The 7,320-nt window shown below is 37.5% G+C and overlaps 1 pseudogene; it reads right to left on the reverse strand.

Moving 5' to 3' along the window:
• Positions 1–2,314: 2,314 nt before the first annotated feature.
• Positions 2,315–6,063, reverse strand: LOC127503659 (glutamine synthetase-like; annotated as a pseudogene).
• Positions 6,064–7,320: the final 1,257 nt, after the last annotated feature.

The raw sequence follows: 7,320 nt of genomic DNA on the forward strand, positions 1-7,320 counted from the left end.
GAACAAAACTGACCGTCATTGGAGATGTCGTAACCGAACAAAGCTGACTTTCTTTGAAATCTTGTAAAGATCAAGGGAACAAATCTGACCGTCATTGAGATCTCGTAACTGAACTAAACCAATCGTTATCAAAATCTCGTAACAAAACAAAACCGACTGTCTTTGAAATCTCGTAAAATAACAAAGGAACAAAACCGACCGTATTTGAAATCTCATGACAGAACAAAACCGACTGTCACTGAAAACCGACAATTGTTCAATTCGCATGACAGAACAAAACCGACTGTCTTTGAAATCTCATAAGAGAACAAAGAAACAAAACCTACCATCTTTGAAATCTCATGACAGAACAAAACCGACTGCCACTGAAAACCGAACATCATTGAGGTCTCGTAACCGAACAAAACCGACCATAATTCAAATCTTGTGAAGAAACAAAACCGTCCACCGTTAAAATCTCATGAACCGAACAAAACTGACCATCTTTGAAATCTCATGACAGAACAAAACCGACTGACAATGAAAACCAACCATCATTGAGATCTCATAACTGAACAAAACCAACCGTCTTTGAAATGTCATAATAGGACAAAACCGACTGACACTGAAAACTGACTGTCATTGAGATCTCATAACTGAACAAAACCGAGCGTCATTGAAATCTCATAACAGAACAAAACTGACTGACACTGAAAACCGACTGTCATTGAGATCTCATGACAGAACAAAACCGACTGACACTGAAAACCGACCGTTATTGAGGTCTCATAACCCAGCACAACCGACCATCATTGAGATCTCGTAACTGAACAAAACCATCTGACACTGAAAACCGACCATCATTGAGATCTCGTAACCGAACAAAACGACCGTCATTGAAATCTCGTAACGAAACAAAACCTAAAGTCTTTGAAATCTCTTAAAAGAACAAAGAAACAAAATTGATCATCTTTGATATCTCATAACAGAACAAAACTGATTGACACTGAAAACCGACCATCATTGAAATCTCGTATAGGAACAAAACCGAATTTCATTTAAATCTCGTAACGGAACAAAACCAACAGTCATTGAAGTGTTAGATTGGAACAAAACCGAATTTCATTGAAATCATGTAAAGGAACAAAACCGACTGTCATTGAGATCTTATAACAGAACAAAACCATCCACCATTGAAATCTCATAACCCAGCAAAACCAACCGCCATTGAAATCTTGTAAAAGAATAAAGGAACAAAACTGACCGTCATTGAAATCTTGTAACGAAAAAAATCCACAGTCTTTGAAATCTTGTAAAAGAACAAAGTAACTGAACAAAATCTTGTAACCCAGCAAAACCGACCATCATTGAAATCTCGTAACCGAACAAAACCGACCATCATTGAAATCTTGTAATGAAAAAAAAATCGACTGTCTTTGAAATCTCATAAAAGAACAACAGAACATGTTTTTTTTTTTCTTTTTTTCCCTTCTCTCTCTCACTCTTTTAACTGTTGTCTACAATACAGTGTGCTCTCGTGTTGCAGATCCACCAACATACTTCATAGACTTTCTGTCTATGCCAAATCCAACGTTTTCCAAAAAGCTTTATTTTGATCTGACCATAAATCCCAGTCCCACTGCAAGTTTCAGTAATGCCTGGCAAACTAGGTGCATAAGATTACTGTTAAATGATGTTTTATGTCAGCAATGAGATTGCTTTTTTATTGCAACCTTCTCAAACAAGTTGTGGTTATATAGGTGAGGTCTGATCATAGTTTTGGAGACTTTCTGACCCCAAGACCCAACTAGCATCTGCAGTTCTCCAACTTTAATCCTTATAGTTTGTTTGGCAATTAAACCATCCTCCTCAATGATTGTGGGGTCAGACACACATCCTCTTCCAGGTAGATTGTTACCATCTCCAGTTGATTAAAACTTCTTAATTATTGCCCAGTTAGTGGAAATGAGTATTCCAACCATTAAACTATTATCTTACAGCTATTTCATAATTTGTGCAGCTCAACAAACTTTTTTCACATCACCATTGTATTCTCAGGTCTTTCCCTAGTGATGAATGACTGTAGGAATTTGGCTTGTGTGTCACTTCATATTTAGAGCCCAGAGTTACTTAAAGGGTTAGTTCTCCCAAAAATGTTTTTATCCATTGCTCATATCAACATTCAGTTCACTTGTGCACTCTGAACTGGCTCATATTTTGTATAGTTAGTTTGATCACATCATTAAAAATAAGTGTGAACTGTTTTGAATCATTGTTTGAATAGTTGTTTTCTTCATGGGGACCAAAAAAATGGTCAAAAATGACCGGTATTACTATACTTGGGGGGACATTCATAATGTAGGGAGTACCAGGTACAAACACACTGTATAAATGTGAAATGCTGCAGTCAATGAATACACTTACTGACAAGTTTGTGTTACATTTCTAATCACTTCGCTCATGTTTTTATTTATTCACACGTGGTTTAGGTGGATTTTTTTTTTTTTTTTTTTTTTCAATGTGAACTTGGAAATTTGGTTATAAAAACCTGTTCAACCAAACCATCTGCACTGCTGAGGCAATTAACTTGGAATGTGGACTTTTGATTTCTCTTTGTGTGATGGGTAGAAAGACAGGTGAGAGTCAATGCTGTTAACCCTGGACAGGTTATAAAGAGATCTATACAGGCAATTTGATACAGCATATCAAGCCTGCCTGCAAATCATGAGTCATTAAACATTATTTTTATTAAACATTCTTTTTTAATTTAAGTGTAGAGTATGATTACATACAAATATAACAGGTTAATGTGCTTTCTACCTAATATTCTAAACAACTTCCAAAAGTGTGTCATTCCAGTTCGTGGATATCTTCCTCCTCTTCCAGCATACATGTGCGGGCCATTGCGCAGGTCACGGCATATGGGTCACAGTTGGCGGCAGGACGGCGGTCCTCAAAGTAACCACATTTTTCCTGACCCACCTGACGAGGGATACGGACACTCGCCCCGCGGTTAGCAACACCTGCTGAGAAATCATGGATGCTGGCGGTCTCGTGATGACCAGTGAGACGACGTTTGTTATCTTCTCCACTGTGTGGGTCGTAGACTCGAATATGCTCTGCATGTCGCTTTCCTAGTTTCTCAATGGCTTTCTCAATGTGCCTGATGCAGAGAGGGGAATGATAGAGGTCAGAAGACATGGCAATATCACAGTAACACAACTCAATCTCTCTGTTTTATATTTGTCTTTAGTCTCTCTGACCTTTATGACTTGTGTGTGTGCATAAGTCAGAACATACTCAATTCCTCCTTCTTCTCTCATTTGCACTGTGCTCACATTGATGTGGCAACCAGCTCCGTTCCAGTCTCCTGTCATGGGTTTTGGATCCAGGGTGGCTACCACTCCGAAATCTTCACACACCCTGTGTAGCAGGAAACGTGCCATCCACAGATGATCTCCCATCTCAATTCCTTCACATGGACCCACCTGGAACTCCCACTGCAGAGAGAGTAAACTATCCACACTAGTCATCCAGAACATAGATATACATAATAGAGATCTATGGATTACGTGTTTTTTCACCACAGATACAATAATAATCATTTTTTATAATTTTTAATAATCAACAGTGGTGACAATAATTATTCATACTGCAGTGCATGATAGGAGTTTTGTCCTATGGTGATACCCAGCATGCATTGCAGCGTGAAGTGGTTTTTTTTTTTTTATCACCATTGTTGAGATTCATATGCTGATTCTTGATGCCTGTGTGCGTCTAAGTGATGCAGTAGTTCAAAAATTTTTATGCACTACATGGTTTTAAAATTGTTTGATATATTGGTTTGCTGAAGCACTTTCTTTTCATGCTGTAGTTTCACAGGGTTGGTGATGCCAGACCAGAATGTATAAATGATAAAACATCATGTAACAACAGCTAATATCAGCTCACTGTAGAACACTGACCTCACTGCTTTTCAACAACATATGCACCATTGCAGATAAGTGTCTAAAACAGAAAGTCAAGGGTCAAGAGCCCAACTTAAGCAAACGCTAATCTCCCTGATGGTGGCTTTGTTTCTTTTCTTTTTCTTGAGCAATAAAACAATTCTGTAGATGTGTGAAAATAAAGTCAATCTGGTTAGTAATAAGTGAAGCTGGTAATGCTGTTTGTGGAGTCGTTTAATCAGATCTTCAGAGATTTCACGATTTTTATCTTCAGTTGATTTCATCTAAGGCTGTGACTGAAGTCAGTTGTAGTTCTTGTTTCTCTTTTCTTCAGTGATTCTGCTTGTTAACAGCAGGTGTTCATCACTAATGTACAATCATCACTTAATTAATTGCTTAATTATCTGATTAACTTTAACTCTGCTTCAGTGTTATTTTAACACTATTTAGAGAGGAACCAAATGTACTCTGAACAGAGTTGATTTAACTCTGGGGATTTTGCTGTGTAATAACTTCATGGTAGTTACCTGAGAGGGCATGACCTCTGCGTTAGTGCCACTGATTTTGATGCCAGCATACAGACAGGCTTTATAGTGACACTCCACAATATCTCTGCCAAAGGCTCTGTCAGCACCAACACTGCAGTAATATGGGCCTGAAAGAAGAGAGACACAAAATTGCCCTCTAATAAATAGAAGATAGTCACAGGTGCCATTTAATTGTACAATCAGACACACAAAAACTCTCAAAAGAAATGTCAGCAAACCTAAACTTGTAAAATGATTAACAGGCAGAGAGTGTTTTCAAATTGGCTAAAAAAGTGTGTACTAAAAAATCCCTCACAGCACCTTTAAAACTAAAGCTCTTACTCATTGCATTTTTTAAGATGTTACAAATTATCATTATGTTTATACTTCTTGTTTCACTCTGATCCTTGACTGTAGATGTAACAACTCATGATAATACTCAAATAACCTTGTGGTTTGGGGAAACCAAGTCTGGGCCAGCCATAAGGGTGTCCATCCACTCCAAACAGAGTATATTCCTGCTCCATACCAAACCACGGGTGGAGATCTTTGACCTTCTCCATGACCTTTGTTACAGCTGTTACGATGATTCGATTCTAGAACACATAAAAGTACAAGGGTTTACATCATTTAGATCAACCTCAAAAGGTAGTCATTACATCATCTTTCTCTCACATTGCAACACCTGCATGAAATGCTTCTTCTATATAATGATTTTTTATATAAGCAGTGTTAGTAATCAAGACCTGATGTGTGCAACAAACAAACCCATTAACATCTTGAACATTTTTCTGTTTAAAAAAATGTTGTGCTTGTAGAACTTAAAATACAAATAAGGCAACAGTTTACATGACTTTTTTTAGATTTGGTTTCATAAACGTAATTATATAAGTAAATGCCTTAATTAAACTTAAAATGTTAAGTTGCCATGACTTAAATTTGGCATAATTTAACAATTAACGATTAAACAAATTTTCCCATTTTCCCAATCACACCTGCAGGTTCCCGGGTGTGCTTGAGCACTTCACACAGGACCAGTTTGTTACGGTCCAAAAGGAAGGGGTCCCTGAACATGCAGACGGGAATTAGTAGCATGTCGCTGTTGCGTCCTTCAGACTGACCTGTGCTGGAACCATCGAAGTTCCATTCTGACAGATCTGAAGAACAAGAAATAACCAGATGCTAGAGATGATTTGGCCAAAGACCAAAAAGTGAAACTGCTCAGACAAAACAAAACTTTGCTACCAGTTACACTCTTTGGCTCAGAATCCATAGTTCGAGTCTTGCTGCGCAGACCCTCCCCAGAGCCATCGATCCAGACATATGTGACCTGACAGAAGTGTCCCTGAGGCAGACTGAGATATTGCTGGCGCAGGGCCTTGTTGAGACTAGAGCTGTCAGATACGTAAGACATACTGGTCCAGATTTACAGTAAATAATGTATCTGGAGAAACAAAACAAGAAGTAGAACATCGACTATGCTTTCAAAATCCAGCATGCACATATTATAAATGAAACAAAAAAATAAAAAAACTCTGAAACAGTTTTTTTTTACAATGCAATGTGATATAATGATAGTATTTAGACTGCTAATTCTTTTTTATTTAAAAAATATTTTATCAAAATAGTTATTAAATTTTTTGATTACGCAGTGGATAATAAAAGCCAATCAAAATTTTACTGCTCATTAAAGCACCATAATATAGGCTACTACTTACTCAGACAGTTGTATATGATGTAAACGTTTCTCTCCACACATGAAGACTGATGACCTGCGCGCTCAAACAGTCATGTTTAAGGAAGCCTGCTAAAGTATGTTGTGTTAGAGATGTGACGTAAGGTAGGCGTGATTTCCAGATGACAAAACAAAATGAGTCATTACACCCTAATGCATTAATGTGATTGCTGAGATACTGCTGCTGTGATTTTTTATATTTTTTTTTATATTAAAATATTCATTCATTGGTTGATTTTTTTTAGATTACTAATAGGTCTTATAAGTATAGATAAGCTGAATATACAATAATAGATTTCTCTTGAGGTAATGAAGACTTGTGCATGACCCGTATTTTCAGTGACAAATACAATCTCAACAGTTTTCTCACCTCAGCTCTCCTGCAATTACACACTATATGCTTAATGAGAGTTTTTTTTCCACTGAGACATCAGTGCAATGAAGGCACAGAGGAACAGAGCTTTTTACTTTGATATGAACAGACACTTGCTGAATACTAAAGCTGATTAATTCAAACCCATTGCTAACATGCTCATAAAGCAAACTACATAGAAACTGCTTGTTCACATCTTACGTAGATGCACCAATCACAGTAGTTCATAGAACAGACATAACACCTAAATACACTTGTGTGAACAACCTCTCCTAATGGGTTTGGCTTTTAATTCATTGAAGGGAATCACAAGTTTTAATCCTACAACGTACTCACAAACAGGCAAAACCTGATTAAACAACAGGGGCCTCATTTATAAAGCGTGCGTACGCACAGATTTGATCTCAGAGCGTGCGTACACTTAAATCCACGCCAACGCTCATATTTATAAAAACGGTCTTTGACGTGGAAAAGTGCTTAAAGCCACGCCAGGGTCTGAGCAGACGTACGCACTTTTCATTGTCAGATTACTGCAGGTTTTTGGAAATCTAAGCTATTCTTGCAGCTCGCTAAGGATTTGGACAATGATTGTTGATCTTTTATATGTAAATTATGTTAATTAGGTGTCGTTTACAACGTGGGGAACTGAAACCATTCAGCTGGACGCAAGTAAAATTTATAGATTTCACATCTGAAAGAGAGACGTACGCTCGTTTTCTGCGTGTACGTTCATTCTATGAATCACACGTACGCAAATCT

Source organism: Ctenopharyngodon idella, chromosome 21 (genome assembly GCF_019924925.1).
Source record: "Ctenopharyngodon idella isolate HZGC_01 chromosome 21, HZGC01, whole genome shotgun sequence".
NCBI lineage: Eukaryota > Metazoa > Chordata > Actinopteri > Cypriniformes > Xenocyprididae > Ctenopharyngodon > Ctenopharyngodon idella.